This window comes from Zalophus californianus, chromosome 1 (genome assembly GCF_009762305.2).
Source record: "Zalophus californianus isolate mZalCal1 chromosome 1, mZalCal1.pri.v2, whole genome shotgun sequence".
In the NCBI taxonomy this organism is placed as follows: Eukaryota; Metazoa; Chordata; class Mammalia; order Carnivora; family Otariidae; genus Zalophus; species Zalophus californianus.
Genome location: NC_045595.1, coordinates 17,457,920 through 17,476,485, shown reverse-complemented (window position 1 = coordinate 17,476,485; position 18,566 = coordinate 17,457,920). Strand labels below are relative to the sequence as shown.

The window sequence follows — 18,566 nt, the reverse complement described above, 5'->3', positions numbered from 1 at the left end:
AGCAAACTGACATATATGAGGGATCATGTTCACCACCTTTTTAGAGCTCCCTGGGCTAATCTCTCGACACAGACCTAATGGGAATTGTTTTGTATGCCATTAAATTTTTGTTTAATTAATTTATTTTTGAGAGAGAGAGCGTGTGTGCGAGGTGGGGGGGAGGCAGAGGAGAGGGAGAGAGAGTGTTTTAAGCAGACTCCAAGCTGAGTGCCAAGGGATCTAGGGCTCTAGCTCACCACCCTGAGATCACGACCTGAGCCGAAACTAAGAGTCCGAGGCTTAACGGACTGCACCGTCCTGGCGCCCCTGTATGTCATTAAATTTTTGAGCATGAAAGTCAATCCAGTTTACTTTGGTGTTTGTTTATGCTGTAGAAAAGTTAATCTTCCTTAAAAAAATTTTTTTTTAGATTATTTATTTATTTGGGAGAGAGCACGTGTGTGCATGGGGGTGTACGGGAGAGAGAGAGAGAGAGAGAATCTGGTGGCTCTGTCTCAGGAACCTGAGATCACGACCTGAGCTGAAACCAAGAGTCTTTTTTTTTTTTTTTAAGATTTTATTTATTTGAGAGAGAGAATGAGAGAGAGAGAGCGAGCATGAGAGGGGGTTGGGTCAGAGGGAGAAGCAGACTCCCCGCCGAGCAGGGAGTCCGATGCGGGACTTGATCCCGGGACTCCAGGATCATGACCTGAGCCGAAGGCAGTCGCTCAACCGACTGCGCCCCACAGGCGCCCAGAAATGTTAATCTTCTCACGTAAAACCTCTTATTGGTTTGCATGTATTTCAATTTCTTTTAAAATGTATCGCTTTTCCTCACTTTCCTTCTGACTTTACAAGAAGGCAGTTTAAAAAATATTTTATTTTGAAATAATTTTAGATTTACAGAAGATTGTAAAGATAGTACAGAATTTCCATATAATTTTTTTTAAGGTTTTATTTATTTATTTGACAGAGCGAGACATAGCAAGAGAAGGAACACAAGCGGGGCGGGGGGGCGGGGAGGCGGGGAGGGAGTGGGAGAGAGAGAAGCAGGCTCCCCGCAGAGCAGGAAGCCTGATGCAGGGCTCGATCCCAGGACCCTGGGATCATGACCCAAGTGAAGGCTTAACGACTGAGCCACCCAGGAGTCCCAGAATTTCCATATAATCTTTACCTAATTTTCCTTAATGTTAACATCTTACATAGTGATACATTTATTAAAATTAGGAAATCAATATTAGTTTAATATTATTTTAACTAAATTACAGGCTTTCCTCTCATTTCCCTAGTTCTTCCCCAGTGATACCCTTTTTCTTTTTCTTTTTTTTAAAGATTATATTTATTTATTTGACAGAGAGAGACATAGCGAGAGAGGGAACACAAGCAGGGGGAGTAGGAGAGGGAGAAGCAGGCTTCCCTGCGGAGCAGGGAGCCCGATGTGAGGCTCTATCCCAGGACCCTGGGATCACGACCTGAGCGGAAGGCAGACACTTAACGACTGAGCCACCCAGGCGCCCTGATACCCTTTTTCTATTACAGGATCTGATCCAGGATACTAACATTACATTTAGGTGTCCTGTTTCCCTAGTTTCCGACAATCTGTGACAGTTTTTTAGTCTCTGTTTGCCTTTCTCTCCTTGACACCTTTGAAGAGTAGCAGTCAAGTTATTTGTAGAATGTTCCTGAATTGGGTTTTCTGGTATTTTGTCATGATTAGCCTGAAGTGAGGCATTTTGGGGAAGAGTACCATAGAGATGGTTATGTCCTTCTTGTCACGTCATACTGCATATCAGGGGGTACCTGATAGCAATGTGACTTATTACTGATGTTAACTTTGATAACTTGATTGAGGTAGTATCTGCCTGGTTTCACTAAAGTGACTGTTTTTCCATTTCCTTACTTTGTTAGAAGCTAGAAATGAGTCACCAAGTCAAGCCCATTTCTGGAGGAAGGGAATTAAGCTCTACCTCCTGAAGGGATGAGTATCAAAGAATTTGTGAGCCTGTATTAGAATCACCCACAGTAATGAATAAATATTTTGGGGAGGTTCTGTGAGGTTACACAAAGATCTAAGTTTGATCCACGAATTTTAGCATTTATCGGTGAAACTTGCCTGCAGCGGCAATTACTGTGTAGTTGTTGTGATTTTCTGTTTCCCTCATTCCTTCTACATTATTTGGAATTCTTCTGATGGGAAGATTTGTACACGACCCTCTCCCAATTTATTTACTTATTCATTTGTATCAGTATGGATTCATGTCTATTTATTTTTTCCTTTGGGTTTTAATCCAGTACAGTACTTTGTTGCTCACATTCTTCTGGCTTTGGCCATTTGGCACCTATGTTTTTTTGATATGTCCCCCTTTTCTTTTAGTGGCGCATAACTTTCTGGTGCCACAAGATGCTCCAGTCTCATCTTGTATTTTCCCTGTCCCAGCCCCCGGAAGAATCAGCCGTTTTTCCAAGGAGCCTTGGTTTCTTTATTGGAGAAAAATATTTAGAAACCCAGATCTGGTTTCTAAATGAACTGGATGTACTCACTGCTACTGGGCTGTCACTGCTTTAGGTCGTCTTAGAGGGCAGACCTAAGAAGTACGTGTATCTATATTGACCCAGGTACACACATACCTATGTTTATTTCCATATCTATCAGTGTATACATATGATGTGGTCATACTGGTCTCTCGGATTCTAGTCCAGTACCACACGTTCATTCTAGCATTCTTCTCCTTGCTTATTAGTAACTTTTTTCTCTGACAGTGAGAAACTTGGCTCGTTATTTATAATAGATTTACTTAGCTGTTCAACCTCAGTGTATGTGTAAAGTAGGAAAATGCAGTTTTCATTATCATAATAAAGTAAATTTCCAAAGCATTTTGCACTTAACTAATTTAAATTATATTCCTATAATATTGATATTTTAAATTACTGTTTTTCAGCTTAAGTGGAGAGGTGATGTCATTTGCCCTTGGCCAAACAGGAAGTGAGTGATTGCAGCTGGAATTGATGACCTCTTCTCACTCCCAGTGCTAGCTTGATCCCAAGCAAAGCAGTCTCTTCATATCAAGTATCTTGACTAACAAGTCAACCTTTGTCCCTTCTTGGTGGGATTACTCTTTTTAATTAAAGAAGTTCTTGGTTTTTATTTTTATTTATTTATTTATTTTTTAAAAGATTTTATTTATTTGACAGAGAGAGTACAAGCAGAGGGAGAGAGAGGGAGAAGCAGACTCCCTGCTGAGCAAGGAGCCCAATGTGGGACTCGATCCCAGGACCCTGGGATCATGACCTGGGCCGAAGGCAGCCGCTTAACCGACTGAGCCACCCAGGCGTCCCTGGTTTTTAGTTTTTAACTTTTGACAGTGTTGACAGCAAGAGTAATTCCTTTTCTGGAATTATTTTGTCCCACTTAAGTTTTTTCCAGACTAAACAGTTTTTCCCCCACCACCTCTTAGGAAATGTGCTTTCTAAACCTTTTACTATGTTGGGCATCTCCTGTGGATGTGCTACAGTTTGTCAGTTTGTCAGATACGGTCTCATCCAGATATTGTGTTAGGCCCTGGAAATGAAGGGTTTAAGGAATTCAAAATGACCACTTCCCTGGGGAGCTTACCACTTAGTTTCCACCATTGCTGCTTTACCATAATTTCTTCTTTCTTTCAATATCCACTTTTTAGTGTTGGTTGATACTTGTCTGGTAGTATGCTCCCTTCTAGGTCTTTTTCTCTAGGGCTGCTGTTAACCCAGGTCTTCATTCTCTCTCTCTCTTTTTTAAAGATATTATTTATATATTTGACAGAGACCCAGCGAGAGAGGGAACACAAGCAGGGGGAGCGGGAGACGGGGAAGCAGGCTTCCCGCTGAGGAGGGAGCCCGACGCGGGGCTCGATCCCAGGATCCCGGGATCACGACCCGAGCCGAAGGCAGACGCTTAACGACTGAGCCCCCCGGGCGTGCCCCCCAAGTCTTCATTCTTGATTGGTTGATTTTCTGATTCTATGTGTTGGACTTTTTTTATACTCCTGTTTTCTTTCTGTAAGTCCAGTTTCTGTCCGTTGTTCCAAAGGAGGCTTTTTGAATCCTGATTCTATTTTCCCGACCCTTTGTTACCCTCGCACTGTCTATAATTTTGACATGTTCTTCCTATATTTTGACTTGAGTTGATTAAGAAAATCTTCACCTAGAGAGTGCCAAGATCAGATCTGAGTAGTATGTAATTAGAGATAAAACTTAATATTTTATTTGCCCCTTATTTTTAACTTCTATTACTTTAGCATTTCCAAAGATCTTGGTTCTGATTTTCTGCTATAGTTTGTGTGCAGAATTATAATTAAAATATTTTACATCTTTTTTTTTTTAAAGATTTTATTTTTAATCTCTACACCCAACGTGGGACTCTAACTCACAACCCCAAGATCAAGAGTCACGTGCTCTCAGGGTGCCTGTGTTGCTCAGTTTTTTAAGCATCGGACTCTTGATTTTTGCTCAGGTCATGATCTCAGGGTCCTGAGATGAGCCCTGCCTTGGGCTGAGCTCAGCAGGAGTCTGCTTGAGATTCTCTCCCTGTCCCTCTGCCCCCCCCCCCCCCCCGAGCGTCCATGCGCTCGCTTGCTCGCTCTCAAATAAATAAATAAAATCTTTAAAAAAAAAGTTCCATGCTCTGCTGACTGAGCCAGCCAGGTGCCCCTAAAATATTTTACATCTTAAGCTCTGAAGGCACAGCTAGTTTGTTCATTCTTTTTTTTTTTAATAAAGATTTGTTAATTAATTTATTATTTTGAGATTTGTTAATTTATAGAATGAAAAATTTAGGGGAAATTGAGGATAGTAGTGAGTAGGAATAGAAGTTAGAGACCCTTAAGAAAAATGTTGCTTCCTAAAGTGATTCCTCTAAGTTTTTTTTTTTTTTTTTGTTAAACTGCTGTTTAACTGCTGTTTTTGTTAAAAAGAGTTTTTTTTTTTAACTGTCTGAAATTCTTGATCAGATGTTCTTTTGGGTTAAACCATACTCTCTGTGAGGAATAGAAATACACTGGGAGGAATCAAGAGAGCCCTTATTCATCTTATAGATAGAACATATTTTCATTGAAATAGTTTATACTGGTGTATAGATGTTCCTTTGGGTGACAGGTAAGTGATTTATTTATTTTCTTTCTTTTTTTTTTTAAGATTTTATTTATTTATTTATTTTGAGAGAGAGAATGAGAGAGAGAGAGAGAGCACGAGAGGGAAGAGGGTCAGAAGGAGAAGCAGACTCCCCACTGAGCAGGGAGCCCGATGTGGGACTCGATCCCGGGACTCCAGGATCATGACCTGAGCCGAAGGCAGTCACTTAACCAACTGAGCCACCCAGGCGCCCCTTTCTTTTTTTTTTTTTTTTTTTGACAGGTAAGTGATTTCTGAGTTTAGGGAGGAGTGGGGAAGGGGAGAGCATGGGGGATAAGACAGACTTTTTTTCCCCTTGGTATCAGCTCAGGTATCAGCTTTAGAAAGCCTTTCTGATCATTTTCTTAGTCTGGTCATTTATTCCTCTTTGGTGTTTTCACGAATATGTATCTTTGGGCATATGTTATTCCATATTTAAAAAAATTTAAGGAATAATTCACATACAATAAAATTTACCATTTTAGAGTATACAAGTCATTTTGGGTTTTGGTGTATTCAGTGTTGTGTAACCATCACCACTATATAATTCCAGAACATTTGCATCATCCCCAAAAGAAATCCCAAACCCATTAGCAGTCACTCCCATCCACCCCCTCTTCTCCCCCCCCCCCCGCCCCTGCCAATCTGTGGCGACCAGGAATCTAATTTCTGTTGATGGATTTGCCCATTTTGGGCATATCCTATAAATACAATCATATCATATATAGCCTTTTGTCTCTAGATTTTTTTCATTAGCATGTTTTCAAAGTTTGTCCATGTAGTAGTATGTATCAGTACTTCATTCCTTTTTTTTTTTTTTGTAAGATTTATTTGAGAGAGAGAGAGAGAGAGAGCGTGCACATGAGCGCTCAGGAGGGGGAGGAGCAGCGGGAGAGGGAGAGAGAGAATATCAAGCCGACTCCACTAAGCATGGAGACTGATGTGGGGCTCGATCTCACAACCCTGAGGTTATGACTTGAGCCAAAACCAAGGAGTCAGAGGCTTAACCTGACTGAGCCACCCAGGTGCCCAAGTACTTCATTCCTTTTTATGGCTGAATAATACTCCATTGTATGGGTATACCTTACTTTGTTTATTCTTTCAAAGGTGGGTTGTTTCCACTTTTTAGCTATTATGAATAATGCTGCTGTGAACATTTTTCTTTTTTTAGAGAGGGAGGGAGGGAGCAGGAGAGAGAGAGAACTCGCGCCCTCGCACTCCCTCGCAGTGGGGGGGGGGGAGGGGCAGAGGGGGAGGGAGAGAGAATCCCAAGCAGGCTCCATGCCCAGTGCAGAGCTCAATCTCATGACCCTGAGATCATGAGCCAAAATCAAGAGTCGGATGCTTAACTGACTAAGCCACTCAGGTGCCCCAGTGCTTCTGTGAACGTTTGTGTACAAGTTTTTGTGTGGACATATGTTTTTATTTCTCGGGTATATACCTAGGAGTGGATAGAATTACTGGGTCATATGGTAACTCTATGTTTAACCTTTTGAGGAACTGCCAGACTGCTTTCCATAGTGGTCACATCATTTTATGTTCCCATTAACAGAATATGAGGGTTCCAGTTTTTCTATATCCTCACAAACACTTGCTATTATATGTCTTATTTTTAAATTTGTTTTTATTATATACCATATCCATTAATGTGTCTTTACTCTGAGATAGTTTAACCTCTCCAGATTTAATCTGTCTTTAGATGAAAAGCTTGTCTCACAATGGCTATGACAGTCATATCCTTGACTTGGTACTGGCTAGGTTTGAATTTTAGTAGCTTAAAGTTGTTCAAAACATTCCTCAGTTATCATTTACTGCTTAGGCTTGAAATGAATCCTCTAGATTAGTCAGTCACTTACTCTCACTGGTCAGTTCATTTGTCTCTCATTCCTTCCTTTGTTGTTGTTATTTTAACCTTTTGAACCCATTCACCTATTTTTCCCACCCACCACCTCTCTGCCTCTGGCATCCACCAATCTGTTATATGTTTTCAGTTCCATCCAGTGGGTGTGCAGTGATATGTCATTGTGATTTTGATTTTCCTGATGATTGATGTACTTATTGGCTATTTGTAGATCTTTTTTTTTTTTTTAAGATTTTATTTATTTGAGATAGAGAGCGAGAAAGAGAGACAGAGCACAGGCAGAGGGAGGAGCACAGGGAGAGGGAGAAGCAGGCTCCCCGCTAAGCGGGGAGCCCGATGTGGGGCTCGATCCCAGGACCCTGGGATCATGACCTGAGCTGAAGGCAGATGCTTAACGACTGAGCCACCCAGGCACCCCTGTAGATCTTTGAAGAAATGTGTATTAAGGTCCTTTATTCATTTTGAATTGTTTTTGTTTTTGAATTTTAAGAGTTCTTTATATTTTACAAATTCCTTATCATATATATGATTTGCAAATATTTTCTCTATTTTGTGGACTTTTTTCATTTTCTTATAGTATCCTTTGAAGCATAAAACTTTCTAATTTTGATGAAGTCCACTTTACCTGCTTTTTCCATGGTTACTTGAGTTTTAGGTCTCACATCTAAAGATCCCTTGCCTACTGCAAGAGCACAAAGATTTCTGCCTATTTTTCTTTCATGAGTTTGGTAGTTTTAGCTGTTATATTTAGGCTTTGTGTGCATTTTGAGTTATTTTTTATATATGGTGTAAGTTAGGGGTCCAAATTCCTTATTTTTTTGCATGTGGATAAGATATCCAGTTCTTGTACCATTTTTTGAAAAGACTTGTCTTTTTCCTTTGAATTGTCTTTGGCACTCATTTTTATTTTCTTTTTTAAGATTTATTTAGCATGCACAAGAGGAGGGGGAGGGGCAGAGGAGGGGGGAGAGAGAGAGAGAAGCAGACTCCCTGCTGTGTGCGGAGCCCCACACGGGGCTCAGTCCCACAACCCTGACCTCCTGACCTGAGCTGAAATTAAGAGTTAGACACTTAACTGACTGAGCCACCCAGGTGCCCTGGCACTCATTTTGAAAGTCTGTTGACCTTCGATGTAGGGGTTTATTTCTGGATTCTCAGTTCTGTCCGTTGATTTACATGTCTGTCCTTGTGCCAGTGCCATACTGTCTTGATTAGTGTAGACATTGTTGTGTGTTTTGAAATCAAGAACTGTGAGTTCTCTTTGTTCTTTTCAAGATTGTTTTGTGTATGGTGGAGCCCATGTATTTCCATATGGACTTTAGGATCAGCTTGTCAATTTCTGCATAAAAGGCAGTTGGAATTTTGACAGAGACTGCATATTTATAGATGAACTTGGAGCATATTGCCATCTTAACATTCAGTCCATGAACATGGAATGTCTTTACATTTATTTATGTCTTTAATTACTCTCAGTAATGTTTTATAATTTTCAGTGCACAAGGCTTGCACTTCTTTGATTAAATTTATGGCTAAGCACTTTTTTCTTTTTGATGCTGTTGTAAATGGAATTGTTTTCTTAATTTCGTGTTCTGATTGCTAATTGCTAGTGCATAGAAATACTACTGATTTTTTTGTGTGTTGATCTGGTGTTCTGCAACCTTGCTGAACTTGTTTATTACCTCTAATAGTTTTGTATATGTGTGAATTCCTTTGGATGTCTTTTTAAAATTTTTTATTTATTTTATTTTTAGAGAGAACAAGAGCATTGGTGGGGTGGAGGGTAAAGGGAGAGGGAGAATCTCAAGCAGACTCCCTGGTGAATATGGAGCCCAGTCTCACAATTCTGAGATCATAACCTGAGCCAAAATCAAGAATTGGATGGTCAACCAGCTGAGCCACTTAGGCGCCCCTTCCTTTGGATTTCTGCATTGGATTTACTTATATATACCTTTCTACTGTATTGAGATCCTCTTGAATAGTCTCTTGAATTCAGAGACTGTGTCTTGTATTTAATTTCTTTTTCTCTATTACCAAATGTATATTCAATTAACACTGGTATAAAACTGCCATTGTAGAGGAATTCATTGTAGCATAATGTCATAGAAAATGGCCCAGCGGAAAATGGAGTATTGTTAAGACTATTTTACCTATTATAAAATGTTTCCTGAGGTCCAGAAAAGTTAAATCCTCTTTTTTTTTTTTAAAGATTTTATATATTTATTTGACAGAGACACAGCGAGAGAGGGAACACAAGACGTGGGACTCGATCCCAGGACCCTGGGATCATGACCTGAGCCGAAGGCAGATGCTTAACGCCTGAGCCACCCAGGCGCCCTAAATCCTCTTACTTCTGTGTGTTCTTCTCTGTACACTTGCCTCTAGTTACCCTTTGTTACTGGAACTCAGAAGTAGTTTTTATTATAAACTTCAGTGCGTTGGAATAGGAACCTTAATTTGATTTTATGTATCCTCTAGGGAAACGTGTTCTGTCCTTATTCAAGAATAGTTCTTTAGGGGCGCCTGGGTGGCTCAGGCATTACGCGTCTGCCTTCGGCTCAGGTCATGATCCCAGGGTCCTGGGATCGAGTCCCACGTCAGGCTTCCTGCTCCGCGGGGAGTCTGCTTCTCCCTCTCCCACTTCCCCTGCTTGTGTTCCCTCTCTTGCTGTGTCTCTCTGTCAAATAAATAAATAAAATCTTTATTAAAAAAAAGAATAGTTCTTTGATGAATGTAGGAGTACTTATTAAGATAATGTGGCTATGTTGGTTGTTAATTTTGTGTTCACATTATTGCTTGGGTAAACTTAAGTTCACTCATTTTCATTTTCCTCCTTATCACTAAATCACAAAGAGACAGGGGAGACAAAACATTGGCTGTCAAAGAGCAGGATTTGTTTGTTACTGTTGTTTCATTAGTAGACACGAAGAAATGCTTTTAAAAAGCATCCTGTTCTTCAGAAAGGGGAAGAGTAGCAAATCGATATTATAAATATGATTTATTGAAGAATGGATTCTCAGTAGATTGGCTATATTAAAGGCAGTGGTGAATAATATATGTAAATTCTGGGGTCTCTGAATATTTCTATATTTGTTACTAAAAATTTAATGCCATCAGCAATCAAGATAACTATGTTGGCTAGGCCAAATTAGAAATTTCTGAAAGTAGCCACAAGCTGCATGATTATGTGATTGAGGAAACCAAGAGTATGTCATTGCTCCTTCTGTAATCCATTTCTCAACACCGGTAGGGAAATACAGTGGTATGAGATACACCTGTGTTATTAAGTCTATCCTATTTAATTCAACTCTAAGATGTGATCTGGTAGTGTCCTTCTATAACTTTGCCTATTTAAAGGGAAACCTTTTAGGTTATTACTTGAAGTTCATATTTCTCAAACTTCCGACAGTTACATTGCCCTATCAATTGTGAGTTTGATTGCATAATAGTAATTTTTGTATACCTCATTCTTTTTAGTAGGAAACTTAAAATTTCAGATCCATCACAGAAGTTGAGATTGGTATAATGAAATGAACCCTAAGTACTGAACACTTCTCTTTATTTATATATATATATGTATGTATTTATTTTTTATATTCTATTTATTTGACGTAGAGACAGAACACAAGCAGGGGGAGTAGGAGAGGGAGAAGTAGGCTTCCAGCTGAGCAGGGAGCCTGATGCGGGGTTCGATCCCAGGCCGCTGGGATCATGGCCTGAGCTGGAGGCAGATGCTTTAACTGTCTGAGCCACCCAGATGCCCCTTTATTTTTATTTTTTGAGAGAGAGCACGCACGTGAGCAGGGTGGGAAGGGGGGCAGAAGGAGAGAAAGAATCTTAAGCAGGCTCTACGTGCACCATGGAACCCGATGCAGGGCTTGATCTCATGGCCCTGAGATCATGACCTGAGTCTAAATCAAGAGTCACATGCGGAACTGACTGAGCCACCCCAAGAACACTTGTCTTTAGTAATTATCAACCTATGACCAATTTTGATTGATCTATATCCCCACTTACTCCCCAACCCTTCTATACTGGATTATTCTGAAGCAGATCCAAGACACTGTATCATCTATAAATATTGTGAGATGTGTCTGAAAAGATAGTACTTGTGTTTTGTTTTGTTTTGTTTTTTAAAGATTTTATTTATTTATTTGACAGAGACACGGCGAGAGAGCAAACAGGGGGAGTGGGAGAGGGAGAAGCAGGCTTCCCGCTGAGCGGGGAGCCCGATGTGGGGCTCCATCCCAGGACCCTGGGCCCATGACCTGAGCTGAAGGCAAACACTTAATGACTGAGCCACCCAGGCGCCCCGTAGTACTTGTGTTTTAAGCATAATCACAGTCACTGGAGAGCCTTTAAATATGATAAAAATAGCCAGTTAATATTCAAATTTTCCTTTCTGTTCCATAGATGTTTTTTATAGCTGGCCATTTCAAGTAGGATGCAGACGAAGTTTTCGTCAGGTCTCTTCCGTCTCCTCTTTTTTTTTTTTTTTTTTAAGATTTTATTTATTTATTTGACAGGGAGAGAGAAAGAGCACAAGCAGGGGGAGCATCAGGGAGAAGGAGAAGCAGGCTCCTAGTGAGCGAGGAGCCCTATGTGGGGTGCGATCCCAGAATCATGACCTGAACCGAAGGCAGATGCTTAACTGACTGAGCCACCCAGGTGTCCCTCCTTTTCTTTTTTTTTTTTTTAAAGATTTTATTTATTTGAGAGAGAGTAGAGCAAGCGAGAGAGAGCGCGCACTCTCTCTCTCTCTCTCTCTCTCTCTCTCTCTCTCTCTCTCTCGTGCTCAGCAGGGAGCTGCTTGTGCTCAGCAGGGAGCCCAATGTGGGGCTCTGTCCCAGGACCTTAAGATCAAGACCCAAGCCGAAGGCAGACTCTTAACTGATTGAGCTACCCAGGCACCCCTCTTCAGTCTCCTTTAACAGGTTCTCCATATCTCTTTTCTTCTTTACAGTTTTTATATTGAAAAAAACTGAGTCATTTGTCCTGTAGAACTTTTCATTTGCTGAATTTTACTGCTTGCATCTTGGTGATGGTATTTAACATGTTTCTCAGTTGCCTGTGTATTTCTTGTAAACTTTAAGTAAATCTCCAAGATATCTGATTTTTTTGGCAGGATGCCTGCCTCATTCTTAATTTCCATAGTAAGAAAATTATTAAATGTGATGGAGTTCATAAGAGAATGTCATTTAGGCTTGTGAGTAATGAGATATAGAACTGCTTTATAGAACTGACAACAACATATTACAACATTTTGGTTCTGAAGGAGACTGGGTTCTACCAGTTTCAGGCTTTTCTTAGCAAGATAAACATGAACACTGTTGAACCCTCCTATTTAGCAGTTTGTAGTACTCACATTGGGGATGGGGGGAACAGATGAACCAGTTCAGCTTGTCAGAGAATGCTGATCTGTATAGAAGCGATCCCTAGACATACTAAAAGTCTGAAAAAAGTGATAGTGAACATGAGATTAGAAGTCCTTAATGTGTGGGGTGCCTGGGTGGCTCAGTCGGTTAAGCGGCTGCCTTCGGCTCAGGTCATGATCCCAGGGTCCTGGGATTGAGCCCCGCATCGGGCTCCCTGCTCGGCAGAGAGCCTGCTTCTCCCTCTTCCTCTGTCTGCTGCTCTGCCTACTTGTGCTCTCTTTCTATCTCTGTTACATAAATAAAAATCTTAAAAAATAAAAAGTCCATGTGTTTTCTTAAAAACCACACGTGTCTTTTTTGAAATAATCTTTTTTTTTTAAAGATTTTATTTATTCATTTGAGACACACAGAAACAGAGAGAGAGAGAGAGAGCATGAGCAGGGTGAGAGGGAGAGGGAGAAGCGGGCTCCCCACCAAGCCAGGAGCCCGACGTGGGGCTCGATCCCAGGACCCTGGGTTCATGACCTGAGCCGAAGGCAGTTGCTTAACCATCTGAGCCACCCAGGCGCCCCGAAATAATCTTTTATTGTTACTTGTTCCGTGAGGAAAATGGGAAATTTGGAAAATAGAGAAAATTATCAAGGCAAAAGTAATCATTTGAAAACTGTCTCCCAGAGATGACCACTTTAACAATTGGGCATATAGCCTTTACAGTCTTTTTCTTCTAGGTGTACACATTTTTTACTTAGATGTTCCTGCTAATAATTATCTCTTGTTACTTTTTTAAAAACTTAAGATCGCATGATTTTCTGTGTTATTAAAAGCTATTTAATCTTTTTTTTAGAAGATTTCTAGAGAGAGAGAGCATGTGAGCGAGCAGGCGCTGGGGGGAGGGGCAGTGAGGGGGAGGGAGAATCCCAAGTAGATACCCCGCTGAGCGCAGAGTCAAATGCAGGGTTTTTTTGTTTTTGTTTTTGTTTTTTAAGATTTTATTTATTTATCTGACAGAGACACAGCGAGAGAGGGAACATAAGCAGGGGGAGTGGGAGAGGGAGAAGCAGGCTCCCTGCAGAGCAGGAAGCCTGACGTGGGGCTCGATCCCAGGATCCTGGGATCATGACCTGAGCTGAAGGCAGACGCTCAACCGGCTGAGCCACCCAGGCGCCCCCAAATGCAGGGTTCTGTCTCATGACCCTGAGACCATGACCTGAGCCGAAATCGAGAGTCTGACTCTTAACTGACTGAGCCACCCAGACGCCCCAAAAGCTGTTTTATCTTTAATGACTGCATAATGTTGCATCATATGGGTAGGTTTTGATTTACTTAGTTTTCCCTTGTTATTGTACATCTTGGGTTATTTTTATGCATAAGAATCTGTTTATATTTCAGATTTTTATTATGGTAGTCTTTTTAAAAAACATATTGAGATATACTTTACACAATGAAAAATTCACACTTCTATTGGTTTTAAGTATTATTTGCTAAGTTATTCCATCATCACTGCTATCTAATTAAAAAAAAGATTTATTTATTTTGGGGGGGCAAAGGAGTAGAAGGAGAGGGAGAAACTCAAGCCGACTCTGTGCTGAGCGTGGAACCTGACACGGGGCTCTATCTCACAACCCTTAGATCACGACCAGAGCCAAAACCAAGAGTCCCAACCCTTAACTGCGCCCCCCAGGTACACCAGGATGGACTTTAGAGTATTCTTTTTACTGTGTTAAGTTTATTTTTTTTTTAATATTTTATTTATTTATTTGAGAGAGAGAATGAGATAGAGAGAGCATGAGACGGGGGAGGGTCAGAGGGAGAAGCAGACTCCCCGCCGAGCAGGGAGCCCGATGTGGGACTCGATCCTGGGACTCCAGGATCATGACCTGAGCCGAAGGCAGTCGCTTAACCAACTGAGCCACCCAGGCGCCCCTGTGTTCAGTTTAATACCACAGATACTTATATGTCTTCTAGATGTATAGCAGAAAAATTCTGCAGATGATTTTTATTTTTTATTTATTTTATTTTATTTATTTATTTTTTTAAAGATTTTATTTATTTGAGAGAGAGAGAATGAGAGAGAGAGAGCACGAGAGGGAAGAGGGTCAGAGGGAGAAGCAGACTTCCCGCTGAGCAGGGAGCCCGATGCGGGACTCGATCCCGGGACTCCAGGATCATGACCTGAGCCAAAGGCAGTCGCTTAACCAACTGAGCCACCCAGGCACCCGCTGCAGATGATTTTTAAAAAGTAAGTTGTAAAATAGAAGAGGACACGCACTGACTATTTTAATAATGGTGTCATGAAATAGACTGTAAATGCTCTACAAATTGATTATGCCTTACGTAGGTTAAAGGTGCTTTGTTGGGTTGACTCCTAACCAAGGATTCAGGTCCTTTTCATTAATTTTTAATTAGCAGAGCTGGATAGTTATCATTTATTATTATTTAAGATTTTATTTATTTGAGAGAGAGCATGAGTTGGGGTGGGGTGGGGGGTGAGGAGGAGCAGGTGGAGAGGGGAAGCAGACTCTCCACTGAGCAGGGAGCCTGACACAGGGCACCATCCCGGGACTTTGGGATCATGACCTAAGCCGAAGGCAGATGCTTAACCGACTGAGCTACCTAGGCGCACCTTAACTATTCTTTAAAACGGTTCTTCACATGCTTCTTTGTTGACTTTGAGAGTAATGGGGAGACGCTTCAGTCAGAAGCGTGAAGATCATAGATTCTTAGGATTAAAAATAAAAGGACTCTTAAAGGGGAACATAATACTTGTACTTTCAGTATTGTGTTTAGTTTTCAAAGCTGCATTTTCAGAGACATGAATAATCTAGAGCCTATCCAGAGGAAAACAGTCTAGCTTGTGATGAAAGTAGAAATTAGGGATGCCTGGGTGGCTCAGTCGGTTAAGCTTCTGCCTTTGGCTTAGGTCATGATCTCAGGGTCCTGAGATCGAGTCCTGCATCGGGCTCCCTGCTCAGTGGGAGCCTGCTTCTCCCTCTGCCTTCTGCTCCACCTTCTTGTGCTCTCTCTCTGACAAATAAATAAAATCTTAAAAAAAAAAGATTTAAAAAAAAGAAAGTAGAAATTAGATGACTTGAGGCACTAATTAAGGAATTAAATATGTTTCACTTGGAGAAGCAATAGGTGGGGGCAACTTTTATCAACTACATCAAGATTTGGCAAGTGGAAGAGGGATTAGTTTTAATATTTTGTTGCTTTGGCAGAACTAGTATCATGAGGTAGAAGTTAAAGAGAAAGATGGAATGGAATTTCCTTAGATGATAGTGAGTTTCCTATTCATGTTAAAGCAGAGCCTGAGCGGTGTTATAGGGATACTGAGAAGGTGGTTAGGTTGAGTGATCCTCAAGATTTTGATAAGTAAGGGGCGCCTGGTTGGCTCAGTTGGTTAAGCGACTGCCTTCGGCTCAGGTCATGATCCTGGAGTCCCGGGATCGAGTCCCACATCGGGCTCCCTGCTCAGCAGGGAGTCTGCTTCTCCCTCTGACCCTCTTCCCTCTCGTGCTCTCTATCTCTCATTCTCTCTCTCTCAAATAAATAAAAAAAATCTTTAAAAAAAAGATTTTGATAAGTAAGTTGTTCTTGGTTTTATTGGGTACAGATCCCTTTAAGAATTTGACCCATGGGGATGCCTGGCTGGCTCAGAGGATAGAACATGTGACTCTTGATCTTGGGGTTGTGAGTTGGAATCCCCATGTTGGGTATAGCGATTACTTTAAAAAAAAAGAAAAAGTAAAGAAAGAAAGAATCTAACTGACAGCAAAGACCCTGTCCCTAGAAAAAACTTCTAAGTTTGTGTATGTGTATTTTGCTTTCATCCTTGAAAAACACTTTCTCTGGGTATAGAATTTTATGTTTTCTTTTCTTTCAGAATATTGAATTTATCATTCCATTATCTTCTGGCTTACATTGTTGCTATTGAGCAGTTAGCCTTGGTGTTCATTTCTGTCAAGTATTCTGTAGCATTACTAGTTGTTGATTATCCCAAACTATGTTTACAATTTGAGGGTCCTTAGTTTATCCAGATCAGGAGAACCTTGGGTGCCAATGCACAGGAGGGGTATTCCATGGCCATAATTTCTCAGGAATTTTTTGTTCTTTTGCCACTAAGGCAGGTTTTTTTTATCATCTCCCGTGGTTGTGGGAAATTTGGGCTTTGGTTTAGATCTGGTTCACCTTGAGAGGTTTATATAATGGGGTGTCTCCTTATAAGAAAGACAACGTTGGGAGGGTGCTGATTTCTGTCCTGCTTGCCCTGTGTGGCCCTTGAACTGAAGGTCTAGATTAGGGTTTCTCAGATTTTAGTGTACATATAAATCACAGGATCTTGTTATAATGGAGGTTCTGAAGGTTCAGAGTGTGTTAGTTAGTTTTCAGCTCATTTGGGTAAATACCAAAGAGCACGCTTGCTGGATTGGATGATAATAGTAGGTTTAGTTTTGTAAGAAGCTGCCAAACTGTCTTCCAAAGTGGCTGTGCCATTTAGCATTCCGACCAGCACTGAATGAGAATTCCTGGTGTGTCACATCCTTGTCTGCATTTGGTGTTGTCAGTGTTCTGGATTTTGGCCATTCTGATAGATGAGTAGTGGCATCTCATTTTAATTTGCAGTTCTCTAATAACATGTGATGTGGAGCATCTTTTCATACTCTTATTTGCCACTATATATCTGGTGAGTTGTTTTTGTTCACATCTTTTGCCAGGCTCCTTTTTTCTTAAGATTTTATTTATTTACTTGAGAGAGAGAGATAGAGAGCATGACCAGGGGGAGGGGCAGAGAGAGAGCAAGAGGGAGAAGCAGACTCCCCACTGAGCAGGGAGCCTGATGCGGGGCTTGATCCCAGGACCTGAGTGGAAGGCAGATGCTTAACCGACTGAGCCACCCAGGCGCCCCTGGTCTCCTTTTCTTACTGTTGACTTTCAAGAGTTCTTTGTACATTTTGGATACCAGTCCTTTATCAGATATGTGTTTTGCAAATATTTTTTCCCAGCCCGTGGCTTGTCTTTTCATTCCCTTACAAGTATATTTTGCAAATCAGGAGTTTTAATTTTAATAAAGTCCAACTTACAAATTTTTTTTCCATGTATCATGATTTTGGTGTCTTCCTTAAGAAGTCATCATCAAACTCAAGGTCACCTACCTTTTCTCCTAAGTTATCTTTTAGGAGTATTACCAATTTTGTGTTTTACATTTAGTTCTGTGGATCTTATGATCCATTATTCTTTTAATCTTCCATAGTTTTGTTGGTTCTCTAGGTTTTATTCTGTAGCAGTTTTATCATTCATGAGCACAAATGATAAAGACTTTTTAGTAGGCAAGAAAGGTCAGCATAATACGTTGCCTTCTGTTATACAGTGGTCCAAAGGAAATGTATTAGTAAACATATGACTGATCCAGGTATACTTTTTGGTGATGGAACTATTTATTGTTTGCAGAATTCGGCTGCAGACTGACAGTTCCTGAACCTATGTATATTAAAAGCTATCTGATTGAGATTTTTTTTTTTGAAGATTTTTATTTTTAAGTAATCTCTGCACCCAATGTGGAGCTTGAACTTATAAACCCTCCTCTAACTGAGGGGTTGCATGCTCCTCTAACTGAGCCAGCTGGGCATCCCTTCATGGTTGGGATTTTAAAGGCCAGAGGTTTAAGAGAAGAGTAGTTTGATTTTGAAGTTATTAATACTTCATATGTCCATAGACTTTATGGACCATAAAGGATCAAAATAAGGATGGCTTGGGCGCCTGGATGGCTCAGTTGGTTAAGCGACTGCCTTCGGCTCAGGTCATGATCCTGGAGTCCCAGGATCGAGTCCCGCATGGGCTCCCTGCTCAGCGGGGAGTCTGCTTCTCCCTCTGACCCTCCCCCCTCTTGTGCTCTATCTCATTCTCTCTCTCAAATAAATGAAATCTTAAGAAAAAAGGATGGCTTGCTATTATACTAATGTTGATATCCTGTGGGGTTTTTATCATTACCAAGTTAGTTCATGTAGTTTTGGCTCATAGCTCTGTACTTTCACTTTTATTATTTAGTCATGAAGTCTGTTGATTGGCTGTTAAGTCAACTTTAACTTCCATTACTAATCATGAGGGCTGCTTAAAGTAATATAGCACCTAGATTTTAAGATCAGGTTCCATGCCGGGGAACTTAAGTCAGAAAAGACAGCTGTTGGTTGGTTTTAAACAAAGTGAATAAA

The 18,566-nt window shown here is 40.8% G+C and overlaps 1 protein-coding gene across 14 annotated transcripts in view; it reads left to right on the top strand.

Annotated features, from left to right (window-relative positions):
• Window positions 1-18,566, top strand: part of MAP4 (microtubule associated protein 4) — a 187,210-nt gene that overhangs the window by 4,075 nt on the left and 164,569 nt on the right. For all 14 annotated transcript variants that reach the window (XM_035722472.1, XM_035722471.1, XM_035722462.1 and 11 more), the window contains exon 2: window positions 2,919-2,962. The gene's annotated coding sequence lies outside the window, so the exon portion shown is untranslated. The remainder of the gene's footprint in view (window positions 1-2,918; window positions 2,963-18,566) is intronic.